Source organism: Macrotis lagotis, chromosome 1 (assembly GCF_037893015.1).
Source record: "Macrotis lagotis isolate mMagLag1 chromosome 1, bilby.v1.9.chrom.fasta, whole genome shotgun sequence".
NCBI classification, from domain to species: domain Eukaryota; kingdom Metazoa; phylum Chordata; class Mammalia; order Peramelemorphia; family Peramelidae; genus Macrotis; species Macrotis lagotis.
The window spans coordinates 724,538,223-724,554,325 of NC_133658.1; the positions used below are offsets into that span (position 1 = coordinate 724,538,223).

Below are 16,103 nucleotides of genomic sequence, written 5' to 3' on the forward strand. Positions count from 1 at the left end.
TTATGTTGTTTCCCTTCTTCTTTCCATAAGACAAGACTCACTTTCTTTTCCATGTAAGTATTGACATATATTATCCTACTTCTCTCACATAATTCTTAGTTTGTAATAGTATCTTATTTTACATCTTACCTCTGCTGCCCTGTGTGTCACCTGTTACGTGAATTATTATTAAATAATAGTAAAATTAGTAGTAATGAGGTGGTGTGAGGATAAGACAACATAATATTTATAAAGCACTTAGGACATAGAATTATTAGAAATTAGTTTGCCCAGATAATACTTGACTTTCTTAAGGAGAGAGTCAGAAATCTTGTATAATTAGAAGCTTATACATGATTAAATGTCTTTATTCTCCTCCTCCTCATCTCTTAGATAAGAAGTTATTTTGATAAATAATATGCAAATAAAACTGAAATTTGTGAATATTTTAAAAATATATAAAATTCACATTAGCAGAATTTAAAAAAGCGAATTTCAGAAAAAGAAATTGAATTAGACAAAATTGAATTTCCAAAGGGGAAAAAACCTCAGGACCAGATAGACATATAAGTTTATTTTATAAAATAATCAATATTTTTTTTGGAATAATTCTGCTTTGGGTTTGTTTTAGTTTTGGTAAGGCAATGGGGTTAAGTGACTTGTCCAAGGTCACATAGGTAGGTAAGCATCTGAGGCTAGATTTGAACTCAGGTCTTCATGACTCCAGGGCTGGTGCTCTATTCACTGCGCCAACTAGCTGCTCCTCAAATGATAATTTTAATATTAAAGAAACTAATTACAAAAATGGGGAAAGAAGAAATCTTAACAAATTCTTCCTAAAACACAAATTTGATTTATTCCTAAACCAAGATAGTCAAAGGAGAGAAAATGACTATAGATGAATTTCTCCAATAACTATTGATGCAAAAATTTTAAATGAAATAATTAGTACAAATGGTGTCAGAAAAATAAAATTTTTATATACTAATATTAGATATAATTTTACTAAAGAATAGAAAGTTTAGTATTAGGAAAACTGTAAGCAAAATGACCACATTGATAGCAAGAACTAAATTATATCAGTAGATACAAAAAAGGACTTTTAATAAGATAAAGGAACAATTTCTGTTAAAAAAAAAACACATACACTTGAGGTTTAGGAATATATGAATCTTTTTAAAAATACTTTACTTTAAATCAACAAACAACATTTTAAGTATTGGGGGTAAATTAAAGACCATTCCAATAAAGATCAGGAGAAAACCAAAGATGTGCACTATCATGACTATTATCTAATATTGTATAAGAAATACATAAAGAAAAGAAAAATGAATCAAGGGAATAATTACAGGCAAAATGGAAATAAGATTCTTTCTACAAATTATATAATGATTTATTTAAGAGTTCCCTAGACAAATAAAAAAAATACTTGAGACAGTAACTTCAACCAAGTAGGAGGATATGAACTAAGTCCATATGAATCATCACCAGCATATCTGTTTATTACCAATAAAAAAATTTAAGAAAAGATAAATTCTATTTATAATAACTCTAGCAGGTATAATATACTTGGAAGCATATCCACCAAGGCACATATGGTGACTATAGAACTAAAACTATGAAATATTTTATGCAAATAAAGACAAGCCTAAATGACTGGAGCATTACTAATTATACATGGATAGGTTCAACTAATGTAATAAAAATGACAATATAATCTATATTTACTTGATCAGTGCCACACTAATCAAACTACCAAAGGTTTACTTTACATAACTAGAAAAATTAATAATGAAATTCACTTAGAGGAACAAAAGTTCAAGAATGTCAAGTGACATAAGGATAAAAAAAAAGTAACAAGAAAGAGGTCTAGCAGTGTCAGCTCTCAAACTATATTACAAAGCAGTAATTGTCAAAATGATTTTGTACTGCTTAAGAAAAAAAGTAAATCATTGTAACAGATTAGATATACAACATGAAATAAATAGAATTGCATTATGTTCAATGAACCCAAGGACCCTAGCTTCTCATTTTAGAGCTCCTCACTGATTCATCCAAAACCTTCTTAGAAAACTGGAAAGCATTATGGCAGAAATTGTTTAGATGAACACCTCACACCACATACCAAGATAAGTTCTAAATGCATACATGGACATATAAAGAACAAGGAAGAAATTTCAGATGTCAGATGATCGAACAAAAGATAGAATTACAGAAATTTAAATGCAGAATTTCAATTACAAAAATTGAAAAAGTTTCTTCATATATATATATATATATAAACAATGTAGCTGAAATTAGAAAGCAAATAGTTAATTGAGAAAAAAAATTTGCAGCAAGATTCTCTGACAAACATCTCATTTCCAAGATATATTGGGAACTGATTCAAATTCAGTGGAATAACAGTCATTTATCAATATCCATATCCATATCAATAGACAGGTTTTCAAAAAAGACGTCTTGGAAATGAGATGTTTGTCAGAGAATCTTGTTGCAATTTTTTCTCAAATAAAAAAGAAATCCAAGCTATTAATAGCTAGATGAAAAATTAATACAAATACTATTACTATAAAAATATAATTTAAAACAACTCTGATATTCTGCTGCATACTCATAAGATTACCAAAGATTACAAAAAAAGAATATTGACAAATATTGGAGAAGCTGCAGAAAAACAAGCCTTGAATCAGTCTAGCCATTCTGTTTCTTTCTTTCTTTTTTGGCAAGGCAATGGGGTTAAATAACTTGCCTGAGGTCACACAGCTAGGTAATTATTAAGTGTGGGAGGCCATATTTGAATTCAGGTTCTCCTGATTTCAGAGCTGGTGCTCTATCCACTGTTATCACCTAGCTACCACTAGTCTAGCTATTGTGGAAACTAATTTAGAACTGTGCCCTAAAAGTTACAAAATTTTCTGGCATTTAGGTCTATACCACAAAGTGAGCAAAGAAAGAGGGAAAGGGCCCATACATATGTAATATTTATAGCATTTATTTTTGTGGTGGCAAAAAACAGAATCTAAGGGGACACTCAAATATCAGAGAAGAATTGAACAAGTTATGCGGTATGAACATAAGATAATATTGATTTGTTGGTTGTTCAGCCTTTGTTTTCAGAGGACTAATGATATCACATGTGAAGTTTTGATTTGTCCATGAATTAGATTTAAATGAGGAAGAAAGTCATCAACCTCATTCACTTTTCCAGAGTCATCAGTATCCAGGGGCAAGACAAAAATCAAGATGACTGACTATGACCTTGGAGAGCATCTCTAGAATTTCTATCTCCAGTATAAATACATGTATTATTCCCAGATTGTTAATAAATTTTTCTCCATGGGTCTGTCACAATATAATGCTTTCAACTTTCTTATAAAATGATCATACAGTCTTTTATATTACAATCATTTGCTTTTGTTTGACATTTGTCTACTATCCTGTAGGCTCCTGAGGACAGATAACTATTTCTTTTCCCCACTCCCACCCTGCTACTAAAATCATGGAGCACTTCATGAATTCAGTAGGTGTTTAATAATTTCTGAATTCTCTTCTTACATTTCTGAATTCTCTTCTTACATTCCACATTTTGCCTAGGGTCACACACTCAGCAAGACTTGAACCCTGGTCTTTCTGGAAGAAGTGTGAAAGAAGACTGGATAGGGAAGATGATGTAGACCTTAAAAATTAGGTATAGAAACTTGGTCTTCATGGAAGTATCTGTAGGCAATGAATACTTTCTTGAGTGACACAAAGAATATAATATTTTCAGAAGATTAATCATAGAATAACACAATTTTCAAAGGATCAAATTGAAATTTAAACAAATGGCAATGGATAGATGTAGTCTGCAACATATTAAGTATTATTTGCAAGAAGTTGTACAGCACACCTCACTCAAGAAAAATATGAAAATGAGATAGCTCAGTCATGAAGTAAAAACAAGAGATGTCATATAGAAAAATGTATGCTTTATTATTGAACATGTAGTGTTAAAAAAGCTTAGGGGAATCTCCTTGGTAGAGTCCCTTCTGGAAGATATATGGGAAGAATGGAAAAGATTCATAAAGAATGGAAGGGATTCATAAAGAATGAGAGAACCATGGACAGGTTTTACACTACCCTGCAAAAATGTCATACAACATTGATGAGACTGAAGTGATTAATCTGGTAATAAATATAAGGTGGCCACTTGAGAAGAGTAATTAGGTAGAAAGCTGATGCCAAGTTCACTAGTGTTTGAAGTATTCACCTTGCTCCCCTTTTAGAAAATTGAGACATTTGACCATCCTCAGTCCTATTATACCTCTCCCATTCTCCACAGCTCCTCAAAGGTCACTAATTGCAGGTCATCAATCACATTGATCAGCTGTTTCAGTACCCTAGTATTTAATTTTATCTCTACCAGGTAACTTGAACATATTTAGAGTCTCTAAGTGCTTTCTTACTACCATCTCAGTAACCTTGGGTCTCAATTCCCTATTTTTTTTTGTTTTATTCATCAGAATATGAATCTCATCCTCTTTTGTAATGAGGATGGAGGACAGATTGGTTGGGGAAGAGGGGAAGAGAGGAGAAAACAGGAGATGAGGATTAATTCTACCTTTTAGTATACATTATCAATTTCCTATTTAGTTTAAAAAAAAATCCCTAAGAAATGACAAAAGGGATGAGTTAAAAAAAAAAGGTTTGTATGAACTGTTAGAGAGTGAAGTAAGCAGAACTAGAAGAAAAATTTTTACAAACCTTGTGAAGACAAATAACTTTGGAAGACTTAAGAATTCTCATCAATGCCATAACTAACTATGATTCCAGAGGATGATGTTGATCTCTGCTTCTCAGAAGTATTAGATTCATGAAACAGAATGAATCAAATATCTTTGGACAGTGACAATGTAGGAATTGATTCTATCCATATTTGTTACAAGATGTTTGTTTTTCTTTTTCCCTAATTGGGTGAGTGGAAAAAAATAGTTTTTAATTGAAAAATAGAATAACATAGAAAAAATTTAAAAAGAAATTTATATGAGGGCATTGAGAGGTTGATTTATCCAGGATTAAACACTTAATATGTGGCAAAGATCCAATTTGAACCCAGAAATTTTAAAATGGCACAGTTCTTGCCCTCATTTGTATTATAATTTATTAGTGGAGCTTATGTTTGAAAAGGCAGGAGACTCTTGCCCCAATTGTCTAATGGGGGAGATAACAAGGAAATGATTTTATACAAATGAGTGATATATCAAAATAAATTGGAAATACTCAACAAAGGAAAGACTTTAGCATTAAAGGACCCCAGAAAAGTCTGTAGAAGGTAGAATTTTTAGGTGAGACTTGAAAGAAATGAGGGATGTTAGGAGTCTGAGAGGAGGAGTGAGAGCATCCCAAGCATGGGGAATAGCCAGAGAGAATATCTGGAGCAGAGACACAGGGTCTTGTTTGAGGAACAGCAGGAGACAGTGCCTCTCAATATAGCTATTCAAAATATTATTTTCCCTCCAACTATATGTTATAAAACTTAGAAATTATATTTCTTAATTCAATTTAAAATTATGAAATTAGCTTACTTAAAACAACTAAATTTTTTTAAAATAAAAAATTTTAAATTTCCAATTACATGTAAAAACAATTTTTAACATTTGTTTCTTAAAATTTTGAGTTCCAAATTCTCCCTCTCCCTCCTCAGTTCTCCCCCTCATTGGGAAAGCAAGCAATTTGATATAGGGTCTACAGGTGCAGTCATGCAAAACATATTTCTATATTAATCATGTTGTAAAAAAGAAAAACACAAAAAAGAAAATTAAAAAAATATGCTTCAATCTACTTTCAGACTCCTTAATTTCTTTACTTTTTTTTTTGCAAGGTAATGGGGTTAAGTGGCTTGCCCAAGGCCACATGGCTAGGTAATTATTAAGTGTCTGAGACCAGATTTGAACCCAGGTACTCTTGACTCCAGGGCTGGTGCTTTATCATATATATAATATATATATATATATATATATATATATATATATATATATTCATACATGTAGGTCTTATAAAAAAATCTTAGGAATTTAAACCTAATAGTGGGATTGCTGGATCATAGAGTATGCACAATTTTATAACCTCTTGGGCATAGTCTCAAAATTTTCAAGGAAATTTTTGAATAACATTTGTAGTAAACCACCCCCCCAAAAAAAACCCAACAAACCAAAAAAAAAAAAACCCCAAACAACCAAAACCTTAACTACATTGCCAACTAGTCTGGTTAATATGATCCTGCACATTCTTTAATCCTCTAAATGGATTTTTTTTTTGCCTGACTTAGGCAATTTGGGTCTCAATATTGAGTTAGCTATTTGCCAGAATCCTGTTTAGTATTGTGTGTACACAGCCTGCATTCACGGGAATAAAAGGAAATCACACTGGAACCAAATACTTTGACAGTCCATTTAAGCTGGCAGTGTCTCAAAGGTGAGAAGTGAGACCAATCTTTTTGAACATTGGGTTCCTCTTTAATAATGTGTAGTTCGTATAAGCATCACAATAACTACTATTTACATATTTTTAAGGTGGGTAAAGTGTTTTACATACATTAATCATTTTGGTCCTCCAAGTTCATTAAGTTAAAAATAAACTCCTCATTCTGGCATTACTTGTCCCAATCAACTAGTTTGGTCGTCATCTCTAAATATTTCTCTATGCTAGAGGATACCTTATACTCTAATGAAACTGGATATTTACTGTTCTATGAACATATCCCATTCATTTACCCATATATGACTGTGACATAGGTGCTAATATCCTCATTTTACAGATGACAAAACTGAGGTAAAGGGTTAAGTGACTTGCTTAGAGTTACACAATCAGAAAGTTTATAAGGAAGTATTTGAATTCAGTCTTTCTGAGTTCAAATCCTAGTGTACACACTCTACCACCTAGTTGCCATATAATAACCCAATTAACAAGGCTTCAGCCTTGGTGTTTTGGAGTAGAGAAATGTCTTCTAAGTTCACATTTTCACTCAGCCACACTTACATAGGTATATAAATCGACTTTTTTGGGGCTCCGTTTTCTCCTCTTCATTAAAATGCAGTGGTTATCCTACATGACTGCTAAGATCCTTTCCAGTTCTGGTATTCTATGTACTTTGATGTCCACAAGCTTGAATTGAGCTATGGGTTCATTCTTTGGTATTGCCTTACTTTGCACAAATGTACATACCATTGATGGAAGGGAATTTTTATTGAAGTTTCACTTACTGATATAGCATGATTCATTCCTTTGGAATAGGAACATCAAGGTCATTGTTGACAGTGTTGCTTGCTGTCCACAATAGAACCTTTCCCTCAAATATGGCACATTTCTTCTCCACATATGAAAACTTTCCAAAAGCAAAGATTTAGGTTATTTTTTCTTCCCTGGATCCTTTAGTGCAAGAATTCTTAACCTAGGGTACAGGGGGCACCCTAAATAGAGTTCAATATATCAATATTTAATTGGATCCAAATTTGGATGGGAAGAAATTTATCTTTATTTCGATACAATTGGTTTCATTTGTAATCATTTGTGTTTTATTTTATTCATTTAAAAAAATTTTTCTAAGAATGGGGTCCAATAGGCTCCAATAGGAATTCATGAACACAAAAGGAATTCATGACACAAAAAAGTTTAAGAACCTCTCCATTAGGGACTCCAAGTCTATCAAGTTAAAAACAAACTCCTTATCCTGGCAAACTATATAACTAGTTTGGTAGTCATCTCTAAATATTCCTCTATGCTGTAGCATACCTTTTTCTCTAATGAAATTGGATATTTACTGTTATATGAACACAACCCATTCATTCATATGTTATCCTTTTGCTCATACTACATTAATTTCTGGATAGAGGCACAGCTGCAAAAAAAAATAAAAACTTTACCTTAAGAAGGACAGAAAAAGCACCTTAATGTCAGAAGACAAAAATGGATCATGTAGTTTAATAAGCATTTATTATGCACCGATTCCTTTGTGAGCTGCATTGGGATTACAGAAATTTTTAAAATGACACAGTCCTTGTTCTCATTTATATTGTAATTAATAGTGGAGCTTATTATGCTTGAAAAGACAAACAGGAGACTATTGCCCCAAATGACATAAATTGGTTTTTTCAATATCTTTTATTTTATAAATGTCTATTGAATTAAATTAGACCTTTGACTGACTCTCAACTTTTCATGTTGGGGGCTTATGAAAAATTCGGTTTTGAGATGGAAAAATTAGGTGGAAAAGAAATATTTTGTAAAAACAGGCTAGGTTGACATTAGCTCAGAGGAATCTCTTAGAGGGTCTGAAATCCTTGTCTGCCATTATTTTTCCATAGAGAGCTACATGAGGGAGATTTGTCTTGGAAGTAGCAATCCTTGCTACCAATAAGGCAGCCTTCATCATCTGTGGTAGTTCAGACCAATCACTTTTTCATTCCTTTCCAAATTTTCAGCCAAATAATCAGACTTTCTGAGCTGGTGGGTGTTTAGACATGAACTATTAAAATTTCCCAGTTTTATAGATAAACCAACTGAGACCCAGAGATGGGGAAATCAGGTAGCCCAGTGAATTAATGGGAGAATCAGAATTCTTCCTTAGGAAAGAGGTATATTGCTTCAACAATCATTTTACAAACTAGGACTTTTATACATTCCCCACCCCACCTCTCTGTATTTATGGGCAAAATATCAAACTATTAGAAAACAAATACCTCATTATGATATTCTATAATATAGTCCAACAAAGAAATACAGTATAGGTATAGCTACTATGCCGATTTTGATCCAAGCTTTTCAGCTCACTTAGAGACTCTACAACTATTATCATCAGTATCAGCAAATTCTCTGAACATATACTGTTAGGTTGAACACTGTTCTGGGTCTATCAAGATTTGTAATATGTAGTCCCTGATATTTGAAATGAGTTAGTGTAGAATTGGTGAAATAAGATATGTTCATAAAAAAAAGATAAGCAATAATACAAGGTAGATTAGTGCCCTGAGCCAACAAGAATATCTATGACTATTTTTTAGGTTTTTTTTGCAAGGTAATGGGGTTAAGTGACTTGTCGAAGGTCATACAGCTAGGTAATTAATAAGTGTCTGAGGCTGGATTTGAATTCAGGTACTTCTGACTCCAGGGCTGGTGCTCTATCCACTGCGCCACCTAGCTGCCCCTGATCTATGACTTTTTAAAAGAACTTAATGAAAAGCTTTATTATTTTTCCTATTTTTTAAAAAAAATTAGATTTATTTATTATCCCAACTACATTCAAAGATAATTTTCAACATTCATTTTTTGGTAAGATTTTGAGTTCTACATTTTTCTCTTTTCCTGCCCCCCCCAACAACAAGGTTATACATATATAGCTATGTTAAACCTATTTCTATATTAGTCCCTGTGACATTTTAGAAGAAACAGTGATAACAACCAGGGTTGGGGCAGTCAGGAAAATGGAAGATGTGAGATTTAAGCTAGGCCTTGAATAGGGGTCAAAATTAGGGCAACTCGATGTCATAATTGGAGTCAAGAAGATCTGAGTTCAATTTAGCTTCAGATACTTTTTATGGTCACTTATGCTATACATTATAGTCATATTACATATGGTCACTAAATTCTTTGGAGCTGCCACCTCTGTACTAAAACAATCTTCAATGGATTCTTAGCATCTCTATAGTAAAACACAAACACTTTAGTCTAACATATAAAGCCCTAAACAATCTGACTCCCAATCATCTTCCTAGTCTCACTTCATATTATTTCCCCCTATGTACCTTTTAGTAAAACTGGTCATCAAGTTGCTCTGCAAATAAGTTATTACATGCTCCACCTTAATGAACATATTCTCTTTAACTGTTCTTCACTGAGTCTTCAGTTTACTATAAAGCATAGCATAGGTACCACCTAAAGGCTTTTCCTAATCTTCCCCTTCCCCAATTTGAAACTCTTCCTATCTTTAGAATCCTTTGTATTTTCTAACTTGCTTATACATTCTTCTAGTAAAATATAGGACCTTGGGGATGGGGAATGTTTTGTTTTGTTATTTTTTCATAATTCTTTGCACACAGTAGGTTTTTGATAGTTAATGAATTGAGATGACTGATGGATGAGCAGTGCCATTTCTGACTGTAAACTGATCCAAGATTGGATACTTCATTTCACCTCAGGCCACAGATTTCTAGTTAGCTCATGGATTGCCAGACATCCTTAGAAATCAGAGAAGTTGTAGAGTTTTATATTTATATAAGTATCTACTGGACAGATAGATGGTGCAAGGGCTAGCATGCTAGGTTAGGATCAGATCAAGATCTTCATGAGCTCATATGTGGCCCCAGATACTTACGGGTTGTATCATCCTAGGCAAGGCACTTAACCCTGTTTGCCTCGGTTTCTCATCCACAAAATGAGCTAGAAGAGGAGAAAATGACAAACATTTCAGTATCTCTGCCAAGAAAACCCCAGACGGGATCATGAAGAGTCTGACACTATTGCAACTACTGAAGCAACAACATGGGGGCATGCTAGACTCCGATAAACTCAAGACTATTTTGTTCTCTGGTCCAGTTGGAGAGGACATTCCTTCTCTAATAAGTCTCTAGCAAGGAAAGAGGATAATAGAGATTTTTCTTAGAAAACATGGTACCTGCCATGTACTTGCTTAATTGAGACTATAGTCTATTTCATCACTGCCTCTGCTGAAGAAAATCATAGTTAACTCATGCTTGTCCCCAATTCCACTTTACTTTTAGAAAAAAACAATGACATAAAGGCAGTCCATCAAAGAAATAGCACTTGACAGCAAAATATTTGCCTTCAGATCCACGTACACAAGGCCAACACCAGGATGAAATGAGATACTTATACAGAAGGCAACATGATATATGGTAGAGCAAGCTCTGGTTATGGGGTAAGAAGACTGAGAATCCAGCTCACTACATGAGTGTCTTTGAGCAAGTCACTTTTTCCTTTGGGTTTTCAATTCCTTTTGCTGCAGAATTAAGGGGTGGAACAGAGAAAAGCAAAGTGGTTTATGACTACATCAAAGGCAACAAAGGAACTGGTATCAAATCACAGCTTGGCCTATGTGGCCTTGAGGAAGAAATTTAAATGCTCTGAACATTAAACATCTCATCTGCAAAAAGTGAGGTTGATGAATTCTTAATCTATTTTGAATCCTGGATTGGTTAAATAGTTTGATATAGCCTATACATTCCTGAGAATCATGTTTTTAAATGCATAAAATAAAATACAGAGAATTATTAAGTAAACTAATATATTGAAATACAATTGTCAAAAATATAGTGTTTACCTATATCTACATTTCATCTCTCTCTCCATATCTATCTGCCCAGTGATCTTCATATTTATCTATCAAGGGTTTCCCAAAAGTTTTAGCCAGTCTTAAGCTATAATAGAGAAAGATATAGGTCAAGTTTTTTTTAAATTTTATTTAAGGCGATGAGGTTAAGTGACTTACCCATAGCTAGACAATTAATAAGTGAGGCTAGATTTGAACTCAGGTCTTCCTCCTGACTCCAGGGCTGGTGCTGTATCCACTGCAACACTTAACTGCCCTGGACTAGATGATTTTTAAGGTTATTTCCAGATATCAATTTATGATCTGATGGATCATTTTCCTATACTTGGTATTGTTTAAATTCCTTTAATCTTTGAATGCTGTGAACTTAGGAGGGTGAGCAGGGAAAGAGTTATTTAGAGATATGACTCTAAATGACTCTGAAATCTAAGGAATGGACAGCTATAACTGTGAAATAATAGCCCTGGCATGCCAGTAGGAGGGGTCATCTTATTACTGATGATCTCCAGCCCAGAATCTTTCCCCACCAGATTTTTTGTGGTCTGTCTTGGGATTGATAAGTGAGAGGTACATGAGGAGAATAGAGGTATTAACTGTGTTCTGAAAGAAAGCCTTGTTATTTCTATTTCTCACTGTTGTGCCTGCTTTTAGTGATCAGAGTTGGCAGGATAATCTGTTATTAGGTTTATATTTCTCTTCTCTTTTTTTTTTTTGCATCTGTTAACCTCGCCATGACACAGAGCTGATCAACCTAAGCTTTCATTCCCCCTTAAAAATTTGAGATGTATGAAACTGACTGAATCTAAGTATTATGGTATGATGGAAAAAGCAACTGATTTGGAGGCAGGGTTCAAATTCTGCCCCTCTGACCCTATTTTTGTGATCTTGGGGAAATCATTTAATTTCTGTGGGCCTCAATTTCTTTATCTATAAAATGAGGTAGTTGGTCTTCATAAATTTATAGGTCATCATCTTGTATTTGCTAACCTGTATATGGCAGGATAATTCCATTGCCTTCTATGGTTTCCCTTTTCCCCCTCACCCATACACATAAACTTTGCTTTCTTATTTCTTTAACCTCATTTGAAGACATTAATAACTAAGCCAGAGGTATAGTCCTTTCGCTCCTCCTCCTTAACTTCTGCTCTGATCCTGGATGACTGCAACATCCATATTTATACTCCCTCAAATACTCTATCCTTACAGTTTCTTAATTGACTTACTTCATGTAACCTCACAACAGTCACATACAAAGATTGTCATATTCTTGATCTTGTCATCACCTACAAAGACACCATTTCTATGTTCATGACCTCTGAAATTTCTTTATCTGATCACAATCTATTGTCATTCCTTGTTTCCCTAGGCTTTGCAACCCCAAATTCTGTTCTTTATCTTCAGTCCTTTTCTAGACTATCACCCCTGCACAAGCTACTTTGTCCTCCCTTCTTCCTTTTGACCCCTTGGTATATCTCTAAATTATCCTCTCCTCTTGAGTTCCCTGCCCCCCTTATCTTATTGCTGCTCTTGTCATTCCAAGTCTCAATCTTAGATTACTTTCACCATTTGCTTCCTACTGAATGAAACTGTGCTGATTGGGTCTATTATAAACTTGTGTTACATAACCTCAATTGGCTCCTCATTGTTGTACCTCCTGAATTAATTCATTATTTCATTCACCATAGCAGCCTTTCAGAACTTTTTCATACCCCCCTCAAAGTTCTTATAACTTGCCCTCTCTCAGAGGTGAGAACTTTGCTTCATATTTTAATGAATATAATTAAGGCCATTTGGTCAGAGTTGCCTCTTTTTTTCTTCCTTATTTCAAATCATTTAGATGCCTTTGGCTATTTATCTCTTCCTTCTTCCTCTATATGTATAAGTGGTCCTATTGCATGCCTTCTATTCTGGTCCTGCTACCTGTGTCATCCTTATTCTCTCACTTATCCTCAATTTCTCCCTGTCTAGTTAATGACTGCTTTCCTTCTGCTTACAAACCTGCTCATATCTCCTCATCCAAAAAAAAAAAGTCATTCTTTGATCCATCCATCCCTGCTACCTAACAGTTCAAATCTTTCTTCTTCCTTTTGAGGCTAAACTTTATGAAAAGACTATCTACACTAGGTTCCTCAATTTCTTTTTTTTTTCTTTCTCTCTGAACTCTCTATAGTCTGGCTACTGACCTCATCATTCAACCAAAAGTACTCTCTCCAAAGTTATGAACAATCTATCAATTTTAAAATCTAATGGCCTTTTCTCATTCTTTTTCCTTCATGACCTCTGTAATCTCTGACACTGTTGATCACCCTCTTTTGATACTCTTGTCTCTCAGTTTCCATGACTCTACTCTTCTGGTTCTCCTCTTGCTTATCTATTTTTCCCCCTCCATTTCCTTTGTTGAATCTTCTTCCTATTCGCATTCATGCCTATTAATCGTGGATGTTCCACAGGATTTTGCCCTAAAGATTTAATTGTCAAATTTTTACAATTAAAAAAATAGCCTTTAAAGAAGACAAGCCTTTGGTTCATAAATTGTTTATTCACACTCAGCATACCCTAAAAGTTGATTTCTTACAGATAGCCTCAATTTCTGAAATAAGAATATAAAACTCAAACACCATGGATATGTTGGCAAAATAGAAATAGCTAAGTTCCAGGGAGAGCAGGATTTCGCCAGGCCATGGTGGAGCCATCTTCTCAAATACTGGAGCTTATCACTGTGCTTTACTTTGCTGTGCAAACATCCTTATTTTAAACAAGAGAAAAATCAGATATGTGGCAAGAGTCAGACCTTTGTGGAAAGGGCTTGGCCTTTGAGCCTGCTCTACATGATCACAGAAAAGAATCTATTATTATCTGAGATTCTTAGTAAGTAAATACATCTTACAGTTACTATTACCACAAAAGGTTTCTATTATAAGGGAAAGCTCACTAACCACAGCAATGGTCAAATAGAAAGAAAATTACAGGAGAAAGTCAGGTTTCCATTCCTCTAAAATTATCCAGCCTAATGTGTATTCTGAACCCCCCCCCCCAGATTTAGGGAGTTTAAAGAACAGCCAGCTGTTGACCATTTTTGACCATGATATATCAACCCTGTAGAAGCAGCTGGCACAAATGAAAAATGACAGCAATGATAAAGAGAAAATGCCAACCATATGGCATTGGGTTTAACTTAATACTTAAGGTGTCAGGGTAGTAATAGGAGGAGCTTAATTTAAGCCACCACATGCCAATAGTTTAATTGCTGAATAAGTTTAATTAGAAGCACATTGAAATTATATTATGGTGATAAACCGTGCATTCCAACATTTAGCAATAATACTGACACACTAAAGTCACAAGATTGAAGTCACAGAGAGATAACATTGAATTCTGAAACCTGTGGTCTTAGCAATATGTCCCTATTGCTTTTTAGTGATATATCAACTTTACTGCTTATAATTTATTAACTGTACTATGGTAAAGTCTGCTACAGTTCCCAATGACCTACAAATTTCCAAGTAGGTTATCTCAAACATGCCAAGGGAGCTTCTCAAACTCAAGAATTACCACCTTTGGTGACTTTTTTTTCTTATTTTTTGAAAAAGATAAAAAAAATAAAGCCCTTAAGATAGAACAGAGCAATATATAGATTAAAAATGAACAAATAAACAAATAAAAAAAACAAATAAAAAATGTTAACAGGTCCCATTCCTGTGAACTTTTGTCTTCTGAAGCAAAGGTGAGCATTTCCTTCTTTCAAAGCCAGGGTTTTAGCTTGTAGCCACAAGTGGAAAAGTGGGGAAAATGTTTCTGCTGAATCTTTTTTTTTTAAACAAAACACTGCTAAGTCATTTGTAGCCAACTAAATATAAGGGTCTCCCATTCTTCATCTAATGTTACTTCCTCATTCTTAAAACCTAACTCAAATTCCACTTCTAAAAAGCTTTTCTACAAGTCCCTTGTTGATAAAAATCAATTTGGGCCTGATTTAGCACTTGCTTTGAACCTCTATAGGACACTTATATGTACAGCACATATTATAGGTATTATGCCTGTATGTGTTCCTATGTGTTTCTTCTTTCTACCAGAAAATAAACTCTTTGGGAGCAGGAATTATAATCTTATTTATACTTTGTACTTCTCCATAAGGATAGCTGGTGGTACAGTGGATAGTGTGGGACTTGGGGTTAGGAAGACTCATCTTTCTAAGCTCAAATCTGACCTGACACTCACTATATGACCCTGAACAAGTCACTTAACCTTGTTTGCTTTAGTGATCTCATCTGTAAAGTTATCTAGAGAAGGAAATGGTAAACTACCCACTATCTTTGCCAAGAAAATTCCAAATGGTGTCATAAAGAGTTAGACATGACTAAAACTAACTGAACAATTATAAATTTCTTCCACAGTAATATGCATACAGAAGTTGACTGAAAGTTCTCTGAGTTGAATTATTAGGATAAAGTTTTTGATGACTTTTTTCTTTGAAATTTATAAACTGGATTTGTGGCATCCTGCCAAACTTCTTCCAATCTGGTGGAATATGTACTTATGGTTAGTAGGAAAAGATGCATTCCTTCTATCCCCTCAGGTAACACATTTCATTTTGTCAATGTAGAAATGAGACATAAAATTCTCTTCAAGAGTTTTCTTTCATCTTCTAAAACAAGTTATTCTTTTCCCCAAACTCAAATTGCAATTTGATGACTAATATAATTATGTATACCATCATCCACTCATATGTGGTATACATAGTTTGTTAATTTGTGCATAAATCAAAGAAAGGCATTTGATTTTGTCATCATCTTTGATTCAA

The 16,103-nt window shown here is 33.9% G+C and overlaps 1 protein-coding gene across 5 annotated transcripts in view; it reads right to left on the reverse strand.

Annotated features, from left to right (window-relative positions):
- The window catches only part of LOC141507910 (uncharacterized), a 244,758-nt gene that overhangs the window by 190,969 nt on the left and 37,686 nt on the right, over positions 1-16,103 (reverse strand). For 3 of the 5 annotated variants that reach the window (XM_074216044.1, XM_074216041.1, XM_074216043.1), the window contains exon 2: positions 10,328-10,392. The exons of the other annotated variants lie outside the window; for them this stretch is intronic. The gene's annotated coding sequence lies outside the window, so the exon portion shown is untranslated. The remainder of the gene's footprint in view (positions 1-10,327; positions 10,393-16,103) is intronic. 5 annotated transcript variants of the gene reach the window in all.